Source organism: Scyliorhinus canicula, chromosome 1, assembly GCF_902713615.1.
Source record: "Scyliorhinus canicula chromosome 1, sScyCan1.1, whole genome shotgun sequence".
In the NCBI taxonomy this organism is placed as follows: domain Eukaryota; kingdom Metazoa; phylum Chordata; class Chondrichthyes; order Carcharhiniformes; family Scyliorhinidae; genus Scyliorhinus; species Scyliorhinus canicula.
In genome coordinates, this window is record NC_052146.1 from 224,495,768 (window position 1) to 224,521,501 (window position 25,734).

Consider the following 25,734-nt stretch of genomic DNA (forward strand, 5'->3'; position numbering starts at 1 on the left):
GAAAGGGTGAGGGCGGGGGCGAAAGGGGAGGGCGGGGGCGAAAGGGGAGGGCGGGGGAGAAAGGGGAGGGCGGGGGAGAAAGGGGAGGGCGGGGGAGAAAGGGGAGGGCGGGGGAAGGGAAAGGGGAGGGCGGGGGAGAAAGGGGAGGGCGGGGGGAGAAAGGGGACGGCGGGGGAGAAAGGGGACGGCGGGGGAAAGGGAACTGGGGTGGGGAGAAAGGACAGGGAGGGGGAAAGAGAGGAGGAAAATTCCATGGGTTGCTCCTTAATCCTGCTTGCCAAGGACTTTTCATGCCCCTTTTAGCCCTTCTAACACCTTGCTTAAGTTCGTTCCTCCATTCTTTATTTTTTTCCAAGGGCTTCATCTGCCCGCAACACCCCCCCCCCCCCCCCCGCACACGCTCCACGAATCCACCCCCCCCCCCACGCTCCGCAACCGCCCCCTCCCGCCAGGCTCTGCACCCTCCCCCCAAACACCACCTCTTCCCCCTCCACTCGACAAGCCCCAAACTAATCCTGTACGGTGAGAGCCACCATTCACCCCAGGCGGAAATATAAATAACACTGGCAAATGAGACGAGCCGTTGTACATTCAAAGGGGTTGATAGGGATAGAGGAGAGACACCCCACATGTAACGGCTCTTTACCCCGTCTCTTCTGAAGGAGTTGACATAAATAAATAACTAAAACCCTGAAAATAGGGTTATTTCTGCAAAGATAGGTTAATGTATTGTCTGTATTTTTCCTGGTGTCTGAATAAAGCTCGTAGTCTTACAGTTGAAGTAGATGCTTTATTTCTATGAGTTTGTCCTCTCTCCATCGCTTATATTATGTTACATCTGAGCTGCCTCTCTGTGTCCTGCTCACCAGCTGCCGTTCCTGTGAAGAGAGGGAGACTACTTCCGGTTTGTCTTTGTATATATACATCTCTGGTGCTCCCTCTAGTGGTTACTTAGCTGTAGTGCATTTACCGTAACCCCTTGTGTATATACAGTGATGCATATCACTACATTTTTTTTAAAACAAAGTTTACGAAAAGACAATGCTAAAATCTGAATAAAAATATATATTTAAAATAACTTTAAAAAACAAATTCTATGTGATTATATTTTACAGAAGGATCAAGAATTGGGTCACCTGGTACCTTAATCTGGATTATTTCTTTAAGAAAACAGAGCTTCACGTACTTATGCAGAACAAATTGGGGAGATGGGTAATGGAGGGGAGATAATATAAATCTAGAAATCAATTATGTATACAGAAAAACCAAATCAGTTACTTATTAACTAATTTATAAACTAACGTTTTAGCACTGGAGTTACACAAAATATAGAATGATTCTGAGTATATTGAAACATTTAGTCTTCCAGTCATAGAATGCCTACAGTGCAGAAGGAGGCCATTAAGCCCATCGAGTCTATACCGACCCTCTGAAAGATCACCCTTCTGAGGCCTCCTCCCTCAACCTATCCCTGTGACCCCATAACCCCACTTAACTGTTGGTCACTATGGGCAATTTAGCATGACCAATCCACCTAACCCGCACATGTTTCGACTGTGCGAGGAAACCGAAGCATCCGGAGGAAACCCATGCAGTCACGGGGAGAACGTACAGAAAGTACAGACAGTCATCCGAAGCTGGAATTGAACCCGGGTCCCTGGCACAGCGCTAACCACTGTGCCAGCGTGCTCCCATGCAGTCTCGAAAATTCTCTTTTTTTAAAATATTTTATTAAGGTATTTGAAATTTTTATAACAGTAACATAAACAATGACGTCAACATGGCAAAATAAACATTTCCCACCCCCTCCCCCCAGCCCAATCTTCACACACCTCAAACATACAGCAATCCACCCACCCGCCCCTTCCCACCTCCCTTTGGAATATTGCATCTGCTGACATTTTAATTTTCCCCGAGAAAGTCGCCGAACGGCTGCCACCTCCGAGAGAACCCTAACATTGACGCTCTTAAAGCAAACTTTATTTTCTCGAGACTGAGAAACCCAGCCATGTCACTAACCCAGGTTTCTACACTTGGGGGCTTCGAGTCCCTGGGAAAGCTCCTGTCTATAAATAGATCCCCCATCCTTCTAATTCCTGCCCTCTGCCAACTCCAGAACCCGCCATCTAGCCTACCCGGTACAAACCTGTGGTTGTTATAAATCGGGGTCCAAATCGATGCTCCCTCCACTCTCTTATATCTCGTCCACTGTCCCCAGATCCTCAGAGCCGCCACTACCACCGGACTTGTGGAGTATCGGGCTGGTGAGAGCGGCAGAGGTGCCGTTACCAATGCTCCCAGACTGGTGTCTTTACATGATGCCGCCTCCATCCGCTCCCATGCCAATCCCTCCCCCACTTCCTGATCATGACTATATTAGCCGCCCACTACTAACTGCAGAAGTTCGGCAGCGCCAACCCACCCTCCCCCCCGACTGTTGCTCCCAGCAACGCTTTCTTCACTCGTGGGGTTTTACTCACCCACACAAAGCCCAAAATAATCTTATTCACCCGCTTGAAAAAGGCCTTAGGGATGAAGATAGAGAGGTACTGAAAGACATACAGAAATCTGGGGAGGACCTTCACTTTCACGGTCTGTACCCTCCCCGCCAGTGATAGCGGGAGCATGTCCCATCTCTTAAAGTCCCCTTCCATTTGTTCTCCCAACCGGGATGGTTTAACTTGTGCAGTGCCTCCCATTCCCGGTCCAACAGGATTCCCAGATATCGAAAGCTCTTTTCTACCATTCTAAGCGGCAGCTCTCCCAGTCTCTTCTCCTGTCCTCTTGCCTGGATCGCAAACAATTTTCCCCATGTTCAATTTATACCCCGCTAAATTGCCAAGTTCCTCCAAGATTCGCATTACTTCCCCCATCCCCTCCAAGCAGGTTATCTGCGTAGAGTAAGACCTGGTGCTCCACCCCCCCCGAACCAGCCCTTTCCAGTTCCTACAGGCTCTTAATGCCATGGCCAGTGGCTCTATGGCCAGAGCAAACAATAAAGGGGAGAGGGGACACCCTTGCCTCGACCCTTGTTGTAGTTCAAAATACCCCGACCTCAGCCGATTTGTACGTACACTCGCTACTGGTGCCTGATCGAGCAACCGCACCCAGTCAATAAAGCTCTCACCAAACCCAAACGTTCCCAGCGCCTCCAGCAGGTAATTCCACTCCACCCGATCAAAAGCCTTCTCGGCATCCATCGCTACCACCACATCCACCTCCTCTCCTTCTGATGTCATCATAAAAACATTTAGAAGCCTTTGAACATTGGCCTTGAGTTGCCTGCCCTTAACAAATCCCGTCTGGTCTTCCCCTATCACCCCCCCAGACACAGTCCTCTATCCTTGTGGCCAGTATCTTAGCCAGCAGTTTGGCATCCACATTCAGTAGAGAAATCGGCCTGTATGACCCACATTGCTCCAGATCCTTCTCCCGTTTCAGGATCAATGAAATCGAGGCCTGCGACATTGTTGGGGGAGGACTCCCTTCTCTCTTACTTCGTTAAATGTCCTCACCAGCAGTAGGCTCAATATCTCTGAAAACTTCTTATAGAATTCCACCGGGTAGCGGTCAGGCCCCGGGGCCTTGCCCGACTGCATGCCCTCCAGCCCCTTGATTATTTTCTCAATCTCAATTGGGGCTCCCAGCCCCTCCTCCACCCTCAGGAACCTCAACTGGTCCAGAAATTGCCTCATCCCCTCCACTCCAGCCAGGGGGTTCTGACTCATATAATTTACTGTAAAAGTCCTTAAAAAACCTTGTTTATCCTCGCTGGGTTCAGGACAGTATTACCGTCTCTACACTATACTTTACCTATCTCCCTGACTGCCTCCTTTTCCTGAGCTGGTGCGCCAACATTCTGCTTGCCTTTTCCCCGTACTCCTAGATCACCCCCCCCCCCTTGCCTTCCCTGTTTTCCCTGTGGTCAACGGCCCAAACTCCATCTGTAACCTCCGCCACTTCCTCAGTAGCCCCACGTCCAGGGCCTCAGAGTATCTCCTGTCCACCTGGAGTATCTCCTCCACTAATCTATCCCTCTCAGCCCGTTCCACCTTTTCTCTGTGGGCCCATATCGAGATTAATTCCCCTCTGACTACTGCCTTCAAAGCTTCCCAGACCATCGCTGCAGAAATCTGCCCCGTATCATTTGTTTCCAGGTAGTTCTGGATGGGCTTGTTAACCCACCCACTGACCGCCTTGTCCGCTAGCAACCCCCCATCTAGTCTCCACAACGGGCGTTGCCCTCTCTCCACACTAACCCGTAGATCCACCCAGTGGGGGGGCATGATCTGACACTGCAATTGCCCAATACTAAGTATCCACCACCTTCGGTATTAGCGCCCCGCTCTGAACAAAAAAGTCGATGCGAGAGTTTACCTTGTGGACATGTGGAAAAAAAGGAAAACTCCTTCGTCCTCAGCCGTGCAAACCTCCAAGGGTCTACTCCCCCCATTGTTCCGTAAAACCTTTCAATTCCTTTTCCGCAGCCGGCCTCCTCCCTGTCCTGGATTTTGACCGGTCCAATTTCGGATCAATGGCTGTATTGAAGTCCCCTCCCATGATCAGGTTATGTGACTAAGTTTGGGATCTTACCTAACGCCTGCCTCATAAATTCCACATCGTCCCAATTTGGAGCATATATGTTCACAAGTACCACTCGCACCCCCTCCAGCTTCCCACTCACCATTATGTACCTACCCCCCGTGTCTGACACGATTCTCCCTGCCTCGAATGCCACTCGTTTGCTGATCAAGATCGCTACCCCCACCCTGGTCTTTGAGCCCAATCCTGAGTGGAACACTGGGCTAACCCACCCCTTCCTCAATCTTGCCTGGTCTGTAACCTTTAGGTGTGTCTCTTGTATCATTGCCACGTCCGCCTTCAGTTCCCTCAAATGCGCGAACACGTGAGCCCTCTTGACCGGCCCATTCAGTCCTCCAACAGTCCATGTAATCAGCCTGGACGGGGGGCTTCCAACACCCCACCCCTGCCGACTAGCCATCACCCTTTTTAGGCCAGTCTCAAGCTTGCACCCTCCGCTTCCTCGAGTCCCCACTCGGGCTGTCGCCGTTCCGACCTCCCATTTGTCCCCTAGTAACAGTTCCTCCCATGTCAGCAAAGCAGCTTCTCCCCCCCCCCCCTCCCTCACCCCCTAGCAACAACACTAGAAACACAATCCCCCAAGTCAAGCTCCAGCTTAACACCTGCTCACCCCTCACTGCGCTTCCGTGAGTCAGCTGAGCCATGCTGACTCGATAGCTCCCACCCCTGGCACCAAGCAGTCTGTCTCCCTATTGTACTCTCCTCTGTCCCCCCCCCCCACATGAATAAACATTTTTAAAATATCACATTCCCCAGTAAACAAACAACTGAAAAAGAAAGTGAAGAAACAGTCACTTTAGAAAAAGTCACCCAAAAAGCAGAACTAAATTCAAAGCCCATCCCCCCTCTAACAAGGTCCCTGCAAGACAGATCAACCTTTAACCATCCACACAACCCATTATTTCACAGAGCTACTTAAATTTATGCAATCCAGCACCACAAATCGCTGCCACAGTTCTTCTCCAAGGCTTCAGTGTCTTTTAATTGGCCTCCAGGTTCATTTCTTTAATAAAGGTCCAGACTTCATCTGGCGTTTCAAAGTAGAAGTCCCGTTCCTCATGTGTGACCCACAGACGGGCTGGGTACAGCATCCCGAACTTCACCCCCTTCTTAAAGAGGGTCGTTTTTGCCCGATTGAACCCAGCTCGCCTCTTGGCCAAATCCGCTCCCAGGTCCTGAAAGATGCGCAACTCACAGTTCTCCCATTACTGCTCCGTTCTTTCTTGGCCCACCGCAAAACGTGTTCCTTGTCCATGAAACGGTGAAAACGTACCACCATTGCCCTCGGCGGTTCATTCGCTCTGGGTTTCCTCACGAGGGCTCTGTGCGCTCTGTTCAATTCCAGGTGCCACGGGAACACCCCAGCCCCCATCAACTTCTCCAACATGTCCGTCACATAGGCCCTCGCATTCGATCCCTCACTGCCTTCAGGGAGGCCCAATTCTGAGATTCTGCCTCCTGGACCTATTCTCCAGGTCCTCCAGCTTCTCCTGCATTCTTTTCTGGCGGTCGTTCATCATCCCCACCTTGCTTTCCAGCATGGCTATATACTCCTCGTGCTTGCACAACTTTTGTTCGACCTCCTGGATCGCTCTCCCGTGGGTTTCCTGATTCTGAACCACTTGATCAATCGAAGCCTTAATAGGGTCCTGCGTGTCCTTCTTCAGCTTGGCAAAGCAATCCTCGAAAAACTTCACCAGCTGCTCCGTTGACCACTGTGCCGTCTCCCCACGGCCCTTGCTCTCCACCATGCTGTCCCATGTTACCAGCTCGGCTTGCGTCTCCCTTATAGGACTGTGTCGTCTCACACGGACACTTCTTGTCCAATTCTCCATACACCGGAGGGGGATTTCTCCTTACTGTCTCACTCTTCACTGATTTATCCCATAAAATCCCCCCAAAAAACGGGGGGGAAAGGTCCAAAAGTCCGTTACAGGCGAGAGCTATCAAACGTGCGACCTACTCCACCATGGCCGCCACCGGAAGTCCCCAGTCTCGAAAATTCTATAACATGTCAGTGTTCGTAAACTTAAGACGTTCATATTATCAAATGATACTACAACACATTCACTTTACCAAAGTGTTTCCAAACAAAGAAAATAAGGGCAAGGTTATTCAGCATCATTGATGACATGATTACCTTAATGGAATTGGAGTCAGTTGTTCTACTCACACCCACATGATTGACTGATGGCTCTAAAAGGTAAACAGAGAAATCAAATTCATCTCAAGCACTCAACTGGAACTGAAGCTAAAACAGTGGTTTTATATAAAAAGAGGGTCCTTACATCTTTTAAAGGCACATTGAATTCATATTGAATTTCCTTTTAAAAGATCAACTTTCTTGCTAACTCACTGCACAAATTCAGCCAGTGCCGTAGTACTGAGCCTTCGAAGGGAAACGGTGCTGGATGTATCTGTGCTAAGTAGTTAGGGGACGTTTAAATCGCTCACTGGAGGCCTGCCTCTGAGTTATGCAAATTCTACAGCAACCCCACCACCACCACAAGTATTTGCTCTATTCTGATAGAAATAGCTATACAATCATTTTCATTTTATGGGAAACTTGTTGCCGGTGCTCGTTTATAAATCATTCTGTGCCCTCCCTCTATATGTAAGCTCCTCGAGGCCCGACAACCATCTGGATCTCTGCAATCACCAATTCTGGCCTCTTGCACATCCTGTATTTTGCTTCACCACTGCTGTCTGGGCCATTAGCTGGCTGACTTTTCAAAGCTAAGTCTCTCTACCTTTATCCCTTTCTTTAAAACACTCCTTAAAACCTACCACTCTAATTAATCTTTGGCTACCAACACTGATATTTTCTTCTCTGGCTCAGTACAATTCTGTTCGATAATATGCGTGTGAAATGCCTTTTGGACGTTTTACTATTTAAAAGGTGCTTTACAAATGAAAGTAATAATTGTTGAGTATGGGGAATTCTAGGACTCTGCATGTGGCAAAGGATTGTTCAGTAAAAAGAGCAGGAACTCCCCAGAAAAAGCAAAGTAACTAGTTTAAATCTGTTGTGAATTATTCATCAGATAGCATTGGGTACTTAGAGAAACTTCACTCAACTCCATGTAATCGTTCAGCTCCAGAAAAGCTCCAGAAACGTCAGCTTTAATTGCTCCATATTTTTCTGCAACTTTCAAAACTTCTCAATGGATTTTGAATTCCACTAAATTTCTCTGGGAGAATCCAGTAATTGATTGCTTAGGCATACCGGAATAGAAATCTGCCGGAGTCACTGAGTGAAAGGTACTCTGACCAATCCACTATCCCAAGAGTTCCACAATTCCAGGCACGGGAATAATGGCAGGGTACCAGTAGAGTGGGGCGGAGAAAAGTCAGGATCACACCCATAGTTCCCACTGCTAACAGTTAAATGGGCAAAGATAGAAACATTAAGAGGCTATTCTCTGGCCCCGCTCACTGAGTCTCACTTTATGTTCAAGAGACTCATGAGGGGGCCATATAATGCAATTTGAGATACTCCCTGCCCAGTGACGGAATCTGGATTAGCATATTTCAATTATTATTAACATATTCAGATTCAGTTTTAAACTGAATTCACTGGGCCTCTTCTGATCTCCAAAAACTACCACACACAGGGAGGAGAGGGGTTGGAAAGTGCCCTGGCACTGCCCCCTAGCAGTGTCAACCTGGGATGGGGCCTGAAGGAGAGTCCATAATGGGGTGTCACTCACTTTCAGGTGGGGAGGGTTTCTGTAGGATTGTTTTAAGATGGGTCACCCTTTATAAATGCTGCCCCGATCTCGGACGAGCTCGCTGTGCGTCTTTAGGTCCCGCATACCTCGCTCACAACGCAAATCATCCCATACTCCCAAAAACTGTCAAAGTGTGGGTGGATTGCGATCTGGATCACGCAGACCAACCCAGCAGGAATTGCACCACGTTACCCAGAGACCGGATCCTCCGGTCCACCGGCAGCGTACCCACGCCCGCAGGTTTCCCGAAGGCATGGGGTGGCCACAATGGGGAACCCCATTGGCTGCTGTGGGAACGGAGAATCCCGCTGTCGGTGGGAGAATACTGCATCGGGAAATGTGGCTGGCGGAATCCTGCCCATGCAGAGAAATGTTTTGGGAGAACTGCAAAAATCACAAATGCTGATTTGGCATGACTGTTACATCAAATGCCCCATCTCTCTGCTATATGGTCAAATAATCATCCAATTCTCAACACCACCTACAGTTGTAAAGAATAGCCAATTTAAAAAAATATTGTGTGCTAATGACAGATGTCAGGAACCATGTTGAATATAGAAAGTTCATTGAGCAAGTGAAAAAGAAAAAAAGAGAAACAAAGGGGGAAGACTGTCATCTAACATAACAAAGTCTTACAACACCAGGTTAAAGTCCAACAGGTTTGTTCCAAATCACTAACTTTTGGAGCACTGCTCCTTCCTCAGGTGAAGTGGAGCAGTGCTCTAAAAGCTAGTGATTTGAAACAAACCTGTTGGACTTTAACCTGGTGTTGTAAGACTTCTTACTGTGCTCACCCCAGTCCAGCACCGGCATCTCCACATCATAGCTAACATAAAAGGGAATCCCAAAGTCTTCAATAGACATATAAATAGTAAACGGGTTGTATAAAGGAATAGTGACTGATTAGGGAAGAGAATTTACACATGGAGGTAGGGGGATTAAATGAATAGATAGCAATTGTCCTTACCAAGGAAGATGGTACCAGACAGGTCATAGTAGGAGAAGGTATTATATAGGCCGTCTGTTTCTTAAAAGTTGATAAAACACCAGGGCCAGATGAGATGCATCCAAAGTTAATGAGGGGAGTTAAAGTGGAAATTACTGAAGCACCAGTCATAATTTTTCAGTCTCCCTTAGACTCGGATGGTGCAAAGTACTGGAGAATTACAAATATTACGCCTCTTGTTTAGAAGCCAAGAAACTACAAGCCAGCCAATTTAACTTCAGTGATGGAAACACTTGTAGAAGCAATAAATCATGACAAAGTTAATAGTCACATGGTCACAAGTGCAGTTTAATTAAGGAAAGCCTGCATGGATTTAAGGGAAAACCATGTTTAATGAACTTGCTGTAGTTTTATGAAGAAGTGGAAAGAGAGAGGATTGATCAGAGCAACACTATTAATATGCTGTACACGCACTTACAAATGGCATTTGAAACCGATTTAGATTTGGCATATGTACCGCGCGGTATAGTGAAAGGTATTGTTCTGCATACAGTCCAGGCAGATCATTCCATACATGAAAAACATAGGACATTTGATAAATAGGCAATGTAAATGCATAAACATCGGGTGATGCATACAGAATATAGTGCTACAACAGTAGAGAAGATGCGTAAAGAGATCAGTTCAGTCCATAAGAGGGCTATTCAGGAGTCTGGTAACAGCAGGGAAGAAGCAGTTTTTGAATTTGTTGGTGCATGTTCTCAAACTTTTGCATCTTCTGCCTGATGGAAGAGAGAATAACCCAGGAGTCTTTGATTATGCTGTCCACTTTCCCAAGGCAGCGGGAGGTGTAGGCAGAGTCAATGGATGGGAGGCGCATGTGTGTGATGGTCTGGGCTGTATTCGCGACTCTCTATAGTTTCTTGCAGTCTTGGGTCGAGCAGTTGCCATACCAGGCTGTGATGCAGCCAGATAGGATGCTTTCTATGGTGCATCTGTAAAAGTTGTAAGAGTCAATGTGGACAAGCTGAATTTCCTAAGGAAGTATAGGCATTGTTGTGCTTTCTTGGTTGTAGCGTTGACATGGGTGGACCAGGACAGGTTGTTAATATTTCCACCTAGGAATTTGAAGCTATCAACCATCTCCATCAGAGCACCATTGATGCAGACAGGGGCATGTATAACTCTTTGCTTCCTGAGCAAAACAGGTCAGTGAGTGAAGTTATGACTCGGATTAAAAAGGGCATGAATATAAAATTGGCTGAGTGACAGGTAACAGAGTAATGGTCAACGGATGTTTTTCAGGCTGGAGGAAGACTTGTAGTGGAGTTCACTAGTGTTGAAGCCCTTGCTCTTCCTGATATATATTAATGACTGAGCCCTGGGTGCGAGGGGACAAATACAACATTTTCAGATGATACAAAATTTGAAAGCATTGTAACCTGTGAAGACGACAATGTGGAACTTCAAAAGGACATAGACAAGTTGGTGGAATGGGCAGATAGATGGCAGGTGAAGTGATTAATTTTATTTGGACGTGCATGGAAAAACAATATGAAATACGGGGCAAAACTCTAGAGGCTGTTCAGGAGCAGAGGGACTTGGTGTATTTGTCCAGAAGTCATTGAAGATGTCAGGACAGGTGGAGACAACATGTAATAAAGCATACAGTATTCTTTATCAATAGGGGTATGGAGTATAAGAACAAGAAGGTTATGCTGAATTTATACAAGACTCTAGTTAGGCATCAGCTGGAGTATTATGCTACAGGAAGGATGTGAATACATTGGAGAGAGAGCAGAAGAGGTTTGTAAGAATGTTTCCAGGGTTGATAAATTTCAGTTACAAGGATAGATCAGAGGTCGAGATTGTTCTCCTTGGAGAGAAGACTAAGAGGAGATTTGATAGAAGTGTTCAAAATCAAGAAGTGGCTGGACAGAGAAGGTAGGGAGGAACTGTTCCCACTTGAAAAAGGGTAGAGAACAAGAGACCATAGATTTAAATTAATTTGCAAAATAAACAAATGTGATGAAAGAAAAACGTTTTCACACCCCGAATGGTTCTCATTTGGAATGTACTGCCTGGACGTGGAGTGGAAGCAAGTTCAATCAAGGCACTTCTTTCTATTCAAATAATCAACTATATGCAGTTATGCGGAAAACACAGGAGAATAACACCCAAGTCATAATGCCCATTTAGAGAGCCATGCAGACATGGTGGGCTGACTGGAAGTGGTATGGTGGCACAGTGGTTAGCACTGCTGTTTTACAGTGCCAGGGACCCGGGTTCAATTCCGCCCATGGTGGCTGTGTGGCCTGTGCACACTCTTTTTAAAAAAATAAATTTTAAGGTACCCAATTCTTGTTTTCCAATTAAGGGGCAATTTAGCATGGTCAATTCATCTAAAATGCACATCCTTTTGGGTTGTGGGTTGTGGGGTTAAGACCCACGCAGACACGGGGAGAATGTGCAAACTCCACATGGACAGTGACCCGGGGCCAGTATTGAACCCGGGTCCTCGGCGCATAAGGCAGCAATGCTAACCACTGTGCCGCCCAGGAGTGTGCACATTCCACCCATCTCTGCATGTGTTTCCTCTGGTTTCCTCCCACAGTCCAGAGGTGTGCAGGTCAGGTGGATTGGTCATGCTAAATTGCCCCTTTGCGTCCAAAGATGGGGAGGGTGCTTTCAGAAGGTCAGTGCAGACTCAATTGGCCAAATGGCCTCCTCCTGCACTGTAGGAATTCTATGATTCTAACCTGCATGTACCCGCCCAACCTGCAATAGGTCATCTTCTGACACAAGACTCCTACAGAACCATGATTCATTAAGCCATGCCTTTGTGGCTGAAACAGCTGCCTACTTATTAACATTCCCTGCATCAATTCCTATTTGTCCTTTATAAATGTGACTATTTCCCTTTTAGAAGCTACCATAGGTTCGGCTTCCACCAACATATCACGCAAGAAACTCTGCATGAAAGTTTTTGTCTAATCTCTCTTGTTGTTCATTTACAATCTATGCCTTTTAGTTACTGACTCACTGACCAGTGGAAATATGTTACCCTATTCTTCTTTATACCCCTCTATTTTGAGCGATTCTAACAAATCTCTCCACCTTCTTTGTTCTTACCAAGACCCCTCAAGTCTTTCAAAGAAAGCCAGATATCCTTATTCCAAAGTTATAATAAAAGAAGAGATTAAATGTCGGTGTTATTTTTTAAAATATTCACAAATCGGTATTCGTGCCGTGGTTTTAAAACCAATTGTTCCCTGGGTTCTAATTAGTTTTTTTTAAACTGTTGATTTCAAAAAGGTAAAGAAAACACATTTCTCCAGCTCCTGAGTTAGCAGAAGCTATACTCAAATTGCCCTTGATGCTTCCCATTATAGCCAAGCACTTGAGGTCAGCTCAGAGTAGCAGACTCGCCTCATACTCCCATCAGCGCTTTTCACAAGGATCCATCTGGTCAATATACACATGGGCTCATGAATCAGTATAGCTCTGCAGTAGCTGCAGGTGACCAACTATATGAAACCACAGGGGTGATGTAAATCAGGCTCAAGACCAGCTCAAGCTGACAAAAATCAATAGGTTTTGTGAGGTGACAATAAAATGAAGTGATCTATTATGCAAGAATAGGCACAGCACGAGGTATTAAGCACTTATTTACTTCAGGCAGGTTCTGTTTAACTTAGAATCAATTCCATGATGCTTACATGAATATCACTTTAAAGATCATACTTAAAGGGCTGGTAGCCCAATGCTCAATACTGTGCTTCTCCAGCAATTGAATGCAAATGTCTTAAATTGTTTCGCGATTTAATTTTGTTTCATCCAAAATTAATTTTAAATGAACCGATTCACTACAAATATAATTAGGCCCTGACAAAATCGAAGCAATTACTTTCAAATGGCAATTTATTATATTCCCAGGGTTGATCATTCCTAGATAAAATGTTGTAATTTGAAGCAGTGCCTACAGTGACAATTCAACTTCGACATTGTCCTTATCGGCCACATACGCTCTTTCCCAGCTGTAATAGATAATCGGTGTCCCATAAAATTCTCAATTTAAGTCCAAAGCCTCATAATTGTTCCTCATTTATCTTGATGGAACCTTGTTGGAAACTTCAAAACCATTCACACTGCTTTATCTGTCTGCGGAACGTAACTGTAATCAATTTAGTCATATTAGGAAAGATTGTCAGCCATGTCAGAAACACTGATTTCTTAGAACAGTGTGCTCACTTATGCTATATATATTGGCTGGATTGGACTCTATCCTGCAACTTCAACATTTATAGAACTTTTGCATGACAATAAAGGGACCCGGGTTCGATTCCAGGCTTGGGTCACTGTCTGTGTGGAGTCTGCACGTTCTCCCTGTGTCTGCGAGAGTTTCCTCCGGGTGCTCCGGTTTCCTCCCACAAGTCCTAAAAGACGTGCTTGTTGGGTGAATTGGACATTCTGAATTCTCCTTCTGTGTACCCGAACAGGCGTGTGCCGACTAGGGGATCTTCACAGGAACTTCATTGCAGTGTTAATGTAAGCCTACTTGTGACAATAATAAAGATTATATTAAATGCACTAGAAAGCCGAGAAATCCCAAGTGAAATTGAAACTCCACAAAATGAAGTACTGTATGTTATAATGGTCTACCATCTTGGTGTAGATTTAGATTCGAAAATAAAGATCAGGCTATCTAAAGTAGTTTGAGAGACTGGCTGAATTCAGAAATTAAATGTTCAAAAATGAATGTTCATACATTCACAGCAGAGTTTTGCAACTGGAGTGTCCAGATAAGGTTAACGTCTTTTTCGCTAAGATCAACATTAGGAACTCTAAATCAAGCGATTTTCAGAAAATACCAGCCAGGGCGCAAACAGCTGAAAAAACTTTAACCCTTTTCTGCAGAGGATGATATTTATTTTGCTTCAAAAAGAGTTGGGAACAGCAATTAGCAAGTCCAATTCAAGAAGTTCCATCAAAAACAACTACAATTCAAAATTACTGATGTGGACAACACTGAATCATTAAAAACGAGCCATTTAATTTTAATTACAGGTAGTTCTGCTTGACCTTTACTTTACCCATTTCATTCAATAATTTGTTGTCATTTTGTTAATTTCTTACACTCCTCTCCTCCCCAGACAGTGCCATACGCTTTCTGGAATACACCAGAAGATATTTGGGGAAATAGCAGCACAGGCGTGTACTCAAGTAAGTCCATCTGAAGTATTCTGGCTCCAAACGTGGACACTCCTAATCGCCAATCTTAAAATCATCATCCTGGTTTCCAAATCTCTCCATTACCTCCTCGAGCCCTACAAGAATTTGCACATGTATAGCATTGTTAATGTATTAGAAGCTCCTAAGGCACTTCACAGAAGTGAAGTCAACAATATTTGACACCACAGAAGGAAATATTACAAAGATCTCGGTCAAAAACAGAGAAGTTTTAAGAGTATCTTGAAATGGAGTTTGCACATTCTCCCCATGTCTACGTGGGTCTCACCCCACACAACCCAAAGTCGTACAGGGTAGGTCAATTGGCCATGCTACATTGCCCCTTAATTGGAAAAAAAAAGAATTGGGTACTTTATCATTATTCAAAATAAATAAATAAAATTGAATGTCAGTTGTGATTTTAATTTGGGGCAAAGCCCGATTGGAGGGATTGAAACATGGGCCCAAATCTAGGAAGCAACATGTATTCAAGGACCTGAGAGGAGAGGGAGTTGGAGATAGGGCTGTAGTTTTAAAGTACAGAGAACTCATGGGTACGTTGTCTTTGAGGAGTGGACTGACTACATGAGTTTTGAAGGGGGAAGAGAACAATATTTGAAAGATGGGACCATTAATAGTTACAGTTGAGAGGTCAGTAGTTTGTTGGGACTAGGGTTGAGGGAGGTGGGTCCTACGGACAGAATGCGCTCCGAGATTTGATAGAAGAGAAACTGCAGAAAGGTACAAGACTATACACATGAACTGTATTACAGTACTGACCAGTGGGGATCTTTTAACACAAGATCACTGGAACCAGCTTCTGGGGCTCTGGTGTACCAACAAAGCCTAACCAACCAGTAACAATAACAATATGAATATAAAATTAAGGCAGGGGATACTTTATAGAACATTTGGCCTTGCAGATCATGGGAAGGGAGAGAAGCAGCAGAGAGATGTGAACAGATTCTCATAGATACTTGTGCTCCTCCAAATGTGGCCTTCAGCAAATCCCTAATTTTCTTTGCATTACTGCTGGTGATCATGCCTCCAGCTGCTTGGTTCCAAGCTCAGAAATTCTCTCCACCCCTTTTTTACCAAGTTCCTTACAACCACTTTCTTTGACCAAGTTTTTAGTCACCCGCCCTAATTAGTGCCCATTTGTTTGATATTTGCTTTTGTCAAATGTCTTAGGAATCTGTACTACATTAGATTCTATATAAATGAAAGTCTTTTGGTAATTTTGTTATTTGACCGGAGGTGTATTATGCACATCAGTGAAGTCATTCAGGAGCGGCACAGTGGTTAGCACTGCTGCATCACGGCGCTGAGGACCCGGGTTCGATCCCGGCCCCAGGTTACTGTCCATGTGTAGTTTGCACATTCTCCCAGTGTCTGCGTAGGTCTCACCCCCACAACCCAAAGATGTGCAGGGTACGTGGATTGGCCACAATAAACTGCCCCTTAATTGGAGAAAAAAAGTGAGTACTCTAAATTTATTTTTAAAATGCAAAGCCATTCAATGTTTTTTGTTAAATTAAAAAAATGAAAGTTGTTATGTACTGCCTGATGCAATGAATTATGGAACACACCATTTGCAATCCAAATCAATTTGCAAACAAATCACAATGAGAAAAGATTTCCTTTAGTTTAGTTTACTCTAAATTGGGGACAGTTCAGGGTTATTATACAGTACATCAGGAACTGGCTTTCAGCCATGTCCATGTTCTTCCAATCCACGATGTACAAGTGTGCAAGACAAGGAGGCATGGTTCTGAAACTACAAATGCAGCACACCAATATTGCACCACTGCAATTCAATTCTTAGCTGCTAAAAAGTAGTTTTCAGTAAGCTGGGAACCATGTTCATATGAGTAGGAGAGTTCAGAGCACAATTACACATCAATTTGAACAAAGCTGGAAAGTTAACTGTCCCATGCTACACTGGCCATCACCAGAATCAACTTGTCAAACAATCAGCATTCGCTTCTTCTGCAGTAAATTGTTATTCCCCTTTATGTGCTAATTTATTGTGAGATATCCTGGTGAGTTCAAGACAAAAAGTTTTGATAACATGTCTCTTTGTCAGCAATATTTACGGTTTGTATTACCAAATGACTACAAAATTATTCTGGAAAAGGCAAAATGGCAAAGGAATGAGGTTGCAATTTAAACTACTTGTACATTGTTTTGCAGAATGATCAAGTACAAATATTGATAATGCTTTATAAAAAACATAGGACTTAGGAGCAAGAGTAGGCCATTCAGCCCTTCAAGCCTGCTTAGCCATTCAATTAGATATTGGCTGATCTGGTTGTGGTCGCAGCATTCAGTAGTATTCATGAACTGAACTGAACTGAACTGGGAGGTTCTTCCACTTTTCCTGAAACGTGGATTTAAATGGCTAGTCAAAATCAAAAAGCAAACAGGAACTTGCACATTCACTTTAATTGGTTTCAACAATAGTTGACAATAGCTCTATGCAGTTCATTAAGGAAGTCAACATCTATCTCAAAGTGATTCATTCTTCAACGAAAATCATTAATGTGCTCTTAAAATACATTATTGCCAAACTCTCATTTTCAGAAAATGTACAAAGGAAATGAAAACTCAGATATTTTAAAATTAAATTCAACTTAAATCCTCCTCTCTACTCAGGCTCTAAATCTTTTTCCCCTATTTCACAGAGTGTGCAGGTCTCTGGCAAGGCCAGCATTTATTATCCATCCCTAATTGCCCTCGAGAAGATGGTGGACCACTGCTGTCCATTTGCTATAATGCACATTCAGTGCTGTTAGGAAAGGAGTCCCAGGATTTTTGACCCAACAGAAGAAGCAGAGAAACAGTGATGTATTTCTAAGTTAAGGCATGCAACTTAAAGGGAAACTTGCGGTGTTCCTATGCATCTGCTGCCCTTGTCCTTCTAGGTGGTAGAAGCCTCTGGTTTGGAAGCTATTTCCAACAAATCAACATTAGCAAGCTGCTGCAGTACATCTCATATATGGTATATAATGCTGTTACTGTGTGTCAATGGAGTGAATGTTTAAGGTGGTGAATAGATTGCCAATCAAGCAGAATGCTTTTCTCAGACGATGTTGAGGTCAAGTGTGGAACTACACTCACCCAGGCAAGTGGAGAGCATTTCATTACGCTCTTGACTTGTGCTTTGAAGATGGTGGACACGCTTTACAGAGTTAGAAGGTGAGTTACTCTCCACAGAATTCCAACCTGCTCTTGTAGCCAGAGTATTTTATAAGGTTGGTCCAATTAAATTTCTGGTCGATGGAAACCCCCAGGATGTTGATGGTGGGGGATTTAGTGATGGTCTTGCCATGAGGAGCAGGTCAGATTCTCTGTGAGATGTTACGGCTAATTGTCAGCCCAAGCCTCAATTTTGTCCAGATCTTCCTGCATATGCACTGCTTCAGTTTCAGAGGAGTTGCAAATGCTACTTAACACAGTGCAACAAACATCCCCACCTCTAAACTTATGATGGAGGGAAAGTCTTTGGTGAAGCAGCTGAAGATGGTTAGGGCTAGGGCACTACCCTAAAGTGACACTCTGGGATGAAGATGATTAGCATCCAGGAACTACAACCATCTTCCTTTGTGCTCAGTAAGACTTCCTATGGAACCACCTCCATCAACTCCCCTCTCCTGAAATGAAGCCTGAAAATATCTGACATGATGCTAGTATGTACCTTTCATAACAGTTCCAACAGGGAGTCTGGATCTTATTTAATTTTACTGTCTCGAATAATAAATCTGTTTATATGTTCTGTACTTGCACCTGCATACGAGTATGTTCAAATAGTCTCTTCCAAGTGCTTACATATTAAAAATTGGAAATGGGAATGTACAGACAGGGGTATCCACAAAGTAGAAAATACTGCAATCAATTTTTTGGGAGTTATATCTAGCCTGGACATCAGAATTGTACTACAACTTTGGCAATAATCTGCTTTACAATGATGGTAAAGTAGCAGAATATGCATTCTATAACAAAGAGCTGATGGCATGTTAGCTGTAATTGCCAAGTACACTCTGGGATTCCAAAGTATAAATTGATAATGGTGTTTAGTCATGCAGTACAAAATAAACCAAACAATAAGTTTGCATAAAACATGTTAAAGATTAAGAGATATCACAATTTCCTCTCTGGAGAATGCACTAGCTTTGTTTTATAGTGGTTTGCTATTTGAAACAACAAACTCATAAGCAGGTACAAATTATTACTTATATGTCCTTGCTGCCTGACACAATGCGGTCACTCAATTTTTAAAAATAAAGCCACTCATTAATATCAGAGACTCGACATAGATCAAATGAAGTTGCTCGATTGTTGAGCCACCTTTCAATTACAAAGAGCATAATTACATTTTGTGCCTTTTGTTCCCAGCGATATTACACAGCAGTGTTAAGAGGCATTGAATACAACAGAGACAGATGTAGTCTGAATCACTTGATCAGATTTAGCTTTAGGCAAATTATAAATATTGTGAAATATTAATTTTCTTAGCCAATGACAGTTATAAGATTAGTAGCACTGCTCCTGCAGAGGGGTGTTTAGGCTATTTTCACATTGATCAAATGAACCTACATCCTGGGAGGAATCACTGCCAACAGCATACCGTGACAAAGGCCAAGGGAGTGCCTGTAATGTGGAGTTAGAGGAACTGAGCTCATAAATACAATTACCCAACAATTCTCAACTTACACAAAGCATGAAGGCACAAAAGCAAAAAACTACTAAGGAAGCGGTGTGTTAGAATAGTATGCAACACATTATTAGAGTGTTTCCTTTGGAAGGACCCTCCTGCCAAATTTGTTTCATTACTGATTTGGCCATGCATAAATTTCCATGTGTATGATTTGATGAAATGAAACTGGACAAAAATCATGAATAAAAACACCGAGTTACTGGAGAAGATTTCACTCTCAGTCCAAGTTTCCTTCTCTGTGTCTGTACTCTGGCATGTGTATCTGTGTACGGGACCTTCCTCAAGATGAAGACTGTCCATATTAACGAGAGACACTGAAAATATATTGCTCAGCTGTACAGTTGAGCTGAAAATTCAGTCCAGTTGGGGCCTGGAGCAGAGTTGATACATTCATCTGCATCACTATCAGGACATGGCTGATAATCACTGCAAATAATTTACTCAAATTTTTAATTTCCTGATCGTATTGCAACCAGAGTCTGACATGAATGGTAGTGCAGCACTGGATGTTATGGTCCTGTCAGTTCTGTGGAAAGTTGGTCAAAAATCAAGTTCAATCCAAACAAACCTCTGCACCATGCATAGCCAACATGGCCCTAGCAACAATAATTTAAACTTAATGTTATCCTGAGGTAGACTCAACGCTCTTCAAACGGACATCTTGGTAACTCTTACAACTCCAGTGAAGAGGAATTCTGTAAAGTAAGCTTAAACAAAAATCACATTTATATTATGGTCTACTCCTGATCGTTCGAATTTCATTTTGCATAAAAAGAGAAATTCAAACGATCTAGTATTTCAAACCAGCTAAACTTGAAGCTGCAGCCGCTGAAAACAATTCATTTCCTTGCTCAGTAAATAATCCATGGCTCTGTCCTCCAGTTGCATTGCCAAATTAAAAACACACAACTAGGCCTCCAGGTTCAGCTGGGCTGCAAGGCTGGAGACTTCTCCACAAGCCGAAACACTTGCTGCCTGTTTTCTTCCTACAAGGGGGTGAAATCTCTGCTCTTTCATTAGAACGATGATTTAACGGAGAGAGTCTGGATTATGTAAACATGAACATAATCCCTACAGGCTTTTCGGTTATAAAAAAAGATGCAAGAAAAATTTCAAAGCTGACCGGGAACGTTTAAACTTGATTCTAAGGTTCACAAGAGATAACAGGGTAAAAGAAAATGTGCATTTATTTGGCAAGAAAAAATAGTGAATTCCAATTAGTCTCTCAAATTAGAATACTTCAAAAGAGTGGTTGCAGAAATGACAGGGTAGTATTCAATATCTGATGGCCTGGATCTTGTGCCCGTGGCGATGTGGGCGAGAATTCTGCGAGATTCTAAGCTGCTGAATGCGGCACGGAAAGCCGGCTGTGTAGTCGGCATACTGCAGGCCAGATTGCTCACTTCAGCAAGAACTCTGCAAAGCAAGAGGAATTTCGGTCTGATGTTTCAGTGCCCGACAAATGCTGCAGCTTCCAACAGTTTATACACCTATATCTGCACAAGGAAACAGCTTGTAATGTATAAATATCATAATCAATACCTTGTTCTCTATTACCAGACTGGAAAAAAATGCCTGTTGCTCTTCTCTGTGCATTATATGAAGTTTGGCCAAGACAGCTCTCTTTTCTTTAAATAATATTTTATTAAGGTATTTGAAACTTTTTTTATAACAGTAACATAAACAACAACATCAACATGGTAAAATAAACATTCCCCCCCCCCCCCCCCCCCAGCCCAATCTTCACGCGCCTCAACCATACAACAACAATTCGCCTTCCCCCCCCCCCCCCCCCCCGGAATATTGTATCGGCTGCCATTTTTAATTTTCCACGAGAAAGTCGACGAACGGCTGCCTCCTCCGGGAGAACCCAAACATTGACCCTCTTAAGGCAAACTTTATTTGAGACTGAGAAACCTAGCCATGTCACTAACCCTGGTCTCTACACTCGGGGGCTTCGAGTCCCTCCACATTAACAAGATCAGTCTCCGGGCTACCAGGGAGGCAAAGGCCAGGACATCGGCCTCTTTTGCCCCCTGACCTCCCAGCTCTTCCGACACTCCAAAGATCGCTATCTCCGGTCTCGGCACCATCCGTGTTTTTAGCACCATGGACATTGCCTTAGCAAAACCCTGCCAAAACCCTTTAAGCTTCGGGCATGACCAAAACATGTGGACATGATTTGCTGGGCTTCCCGCACACATATCGTCTACTCCGAAAAACTTACTCATCCTAGTCACTGTCATGTGTGTCCGGTGGACTACCTTGAATTGTATCAGGCTAAGCCTGGCGCACAATGAGGATGTATTAACCCTGTTTAGGGCATCCGCCCATAGCCCCGCCTCTATCTCTCCTCCTAGCTCGACCTCCCACTTGCCCTTAAGCTCCTCCACCGGGGGTTCCTCCACCTCCGATAGCTCCTGGTAAATATCCGATACCTTCCCCTCTCCCACCCAGGTACTGGAAACTACTCTATCCTGTATCCCCAGTGGCGGCAGCAGCGGAAAGGCCGGCATCTGTTTTCTCAGGAAATCTCGCACCTGCAAATACCCAAAAACATTCCCTGCTGGCAATTTAAATTTATCCTCCAAAGCTTTCAAGCTGAGAAAGCTCCCGTCTATAAATAGATCCCCCATCCTTCTAATTCCTGCCCTCTGCCAACTCCGGAACCCGCCATCTACCAACCCGTGGCTATTATAAATCGGGGTCCAAATCGATGCTCCCTCCACTCTCTTATATCTCCTCCATTGCCTCCAGATCCTCAGAACCGCCACTACCACCGGAGTTATGGAGTATCAGGCCGGCGAGAACGGCAGAGGTGCCATTACCAATGCTCCCAGACCGGTGTCTTTACATGACGCTGCCTCCATCCGCTCCCATGCCGACCTCTCCCCTGTCATAATACCCACTCATGTATATAATGAGATGCAGACAGGCAGTGATTGACACATAGGATGACCAGTAAGCATACAACACAGTACAGCCGATCACCATACAGGACACTACCACTATAAAGCCAGAGGCCACTAGGTTTCCCGCTCTCTGGGGACCCAGCTACTGAGACAGTCAGAGTCCACGAGCTAGCAAGTGCAAACACCATGCGGTAGCTAGTAAGTCTGGTCAGGCTACTATAAGGTCACCAGTCAGATCAGTATAGTGTCAACCCACAGCTAAATATGTATAGCAGTTCTATAGTTGAATAAATTGTTGGATCATCTCCAGTGTTGGACGTTTGTTTCTAGCTTCCCTGCATAGAGTGCAGTCCACATCTAACCAACATGCCTAACACATCATTCCCCACTACCCACTTCCTAATCATGGCTATATTAGCCGCCCAGTAGTAATTACAGATGTTCGGCAGCGCCAACCCACCTTCCCCCCGACTGCACACCAATGCAAACACTTTCTTCACTCGCGGGGTTTTACTCGCCCACACAAAGCCCAAAATAATCTTATTCACCCGCTTGAAAAAGGCCTTTGGGACGAAGATGGGGAGGCACCGAAAGACAAACAGAAATCTGGGGAGGAACGTCATTTTCACAGTCTGTACCCTCCCAGTCAGTGATAGCAGGAACATGTCCCATCTCATAAAGTCCCCTTTCATTTGTTCTACCAACCGGGATAGGTTTAACATGTGCAGTACCTATTTCCGGGCCACCTGGATTCCCAGATATCGTAAGCTCTTCCCTACCAGTCTAAGCGACAGCTCTCCCAGTCTCTTCTCCTGTCCTCTTGCCTGGATCGCAAACAACCCACTTTTCCCCAATGTTCAATTTATACCCCACAAAATTGCCAAATTTCCCCAAGATTCAGATTACATCCCCCATCCCCTCCAACGGGTCCGAAATGTACAAGAGCAAGTCCAGGATAGGTCCCTTAACCTTCCCCTGAAGCTGTGCGAGTGTGCTAGCATGCTGCAGTCCAGAACCTATGGTACAGGGGACTAAATTGCCAGGTGCAAAACTGGTTCCTTCAAGACAAGTTCGGCTATGTGGCTTTGCAGTGCAACAAATGGGCCACACACAACATACATGCACAAGCAAAGCTCTACTGCCCAGTAGTAAATTTTATTAATGTTGTATGTACAGGCAAGAGCAACTATACCCCAATCACTCAAAAGAGACTCCTCAGCTTATTGTCCATTTGGCCATCTGGGCATGTCGCTTTATACCCCATTTAATACTATATGACATAGGGTAAAAATCTAGGTGCTATGGAACACTGACTGGAGCAGGTTTTATTCCCAGGCCAGGTTTCCTTCTATGTCTGATCTCTACGTTTCTGTGTATGTCCATTAGTAAGTTGATTTTGTTCCTTTTTCCATACAATCTTTTTGGGTTTGTTTTTATCCACCTCCCACCCTTTCACCATTTTTTCCTCCTTTTGACTCGCAATCCTTTCTTGAAAATCAACTGTCAATTTTCCATGTTTTGCAGTTACCCTGTAGGTATGGGGAAAGGAAGCTATTGATTGGGTTGAGTCTGACACACAGATGGAGCTGATCAATGGGGCATATTTAGTAAGAAAATAAAAAACAAATACTGGTGCCAAACACTTCTCCAGTACTCCAGAGTTTGGTTGATGGTTGGACAACCAACTAATTAATGGTTCATTGATGGGACCTGGAAGGTTAGACCCAGGGCTGGGATTCAGCTATTTAAGATCGACTCTGCAGTCCAATGCCTTAACAAGCCAGGTGGATCTTAGCTGAACATGGTTTAACCAGTATGGGTTTAACCAGTACTCCTGCACATATCTTTTCTCTACATCCTAGCTATGACTGGAACATTACATTCTGTTGTCTCTCCTACCTTCCCTATGTACGCTATGCATTGTCAGTATAGCATGCAAGAAACAACACTTTTCACTGCATACTAATACATGTGACAATAACAAATCAAATCAAAACCTTCAACATTCACTCCCTCCACCACTGTGCAGAGGCAGCAGTCTGTACCGTATACAAATAACACTGCAGTAACTTGCCAAGGCTCCAGCGACAGCACTTTCGATCTGCACCACCGAGAAGGACATGGGCCCCTGGAACACGGCAATACTGCAACCTGCAATTTCTCCTCCAAGCCAAATACCATCCGGACTTTGAACTATATCTAACTATAGCGGCAAACTTTCACTGTCGCTACCTCAATTGCCACAGGGGGAGGGGGGGGCAAGGTAGCACAGCAGTTAGCACAGTTGCTTCACAGCTCCAGGGTCCCAGGTTAGATTCCTGGCTTAGGTCACTGTCTGTGCAAAGTTTGTACGTTCTCCCTGTGTGTGCGCGAGTTTGCTCCGGTTTCCTCCCACAGTCAAAGGTGTACAGGTTAGGTGGCTTGGCCATGCTAAATTGCCCTGAGTGTCCAAAAAGGTTGGGTGGGGTTACTGGGTTACGGGGATGGGGTGGAGGTGTGGGCTTGGATAGGGTGCTCTTTCCAAGAGCCGGTGCAGACTCGATGGGCCGAATGGCCTCCTTCTGCACTGTAAATTCTATGATTCTATGATATATGGATGGGGGCAGAGATTTCAATCACCATATCATTGCGTCTAAATTAAATAGAATTCCTTCAGTGCAGAATAAGGCCATTCAGCTCATCGTGTCTACACTGACCCTGTGGCAGGCGGCACAGTGGTGCAGTGATTAGCACTGCTACCTACGGCACCGAGGACCCGGGTTCGACCCTGGCCCCGGGTCATTGTCTGTGCGGAGTTTACACATTTTCCCCGTGTCTATGTGGGTCTCACCCCCACAACCCAAAAATGTGCAGGATAGGTGGATTGGTCATGCTCAATTGCCTCTTAATTGGAAAAAAAATAAGGTACTTAAATTTAGTCTACACCAACCCTCCGAAAGAGTACCCTATGTAGGCCCACACCTGCTCCCTATCCCTGTTACCTCACTTAAACTTTGGACACCAAGGGGCAATTTAGCATGGCCAATCCACTTAACCTGCACATCTTTGGTTGTGGGAGGAAACCGGAGCACCCGGAGGAAACCCACGCACACAGGGGAAGAACGTGCAGACTCCGCACGACAGTCACACAAGGTTGGAATCAAATCTGAGTCCCTGGTGCTATGAGGCAACATTCTCTTCTTCAAATTCTCTACATCTTCTCCATCTCAAATAAAAAAAATTTATTTCTTGAATCATATCTTCTGCAAATCTGGCAACATCAATGGAGACAGAAATAGATTTAATGTTCAAAGCCCAGCATGAAAATATTAGAAAAGTTAACACTGACTCCATGAAGTTGCTTTTTAAGGTAGGATTCTTAGAGTTTTAGTTATTTCAGTCTTACAAAGTCAGAAAAAGCAGGATAGTGTTATTCACCACACAGAAATAGGGTCAGATACCATTCCCAAGTTTGCACACAGTACAGCCACGTACACCAGCAGGCATTAACTTCAGCCACTGCCCTGTGTTAAGTTAGCCAAACAGCGATGGGATTTATTTTTTGTCCTCGGCGGTTTTAAAATCTTACCATTCCAGGGTATGTGTGAAAGAACATAA

The 25,734-nt window shown here is 44.5% G+C and overlaps 1 protein-coding gene across 2 annotated transcripts in view; it reads right to left on the reverse strand.

The window, feature by feature from the left end:
- The window catches only part of tiam2a (TIAM Rac1 associated GEF 2a), a 461,217-nt gene that overhangs the window by 376,422 nt on the left and 59,061 nt on the right, over positions 1 to 25,734 (reverse strand). The window contains exon 2 of one of the 2 annotated variants that reach the window (XM_038808437.1): positions 6,743 to 6,798. The exons of the other annotated variant lie outside the window; for it this stretch is intronic. The gene's annotated coding sequence lies outside the window, so the exon portion shown is untranslated. The remainder of the gene's footprint in view (positions 1 to 6,742; positions 6,799 to 25,734) is intronic. 2 annotated transcript variants of the gene reach the window in all.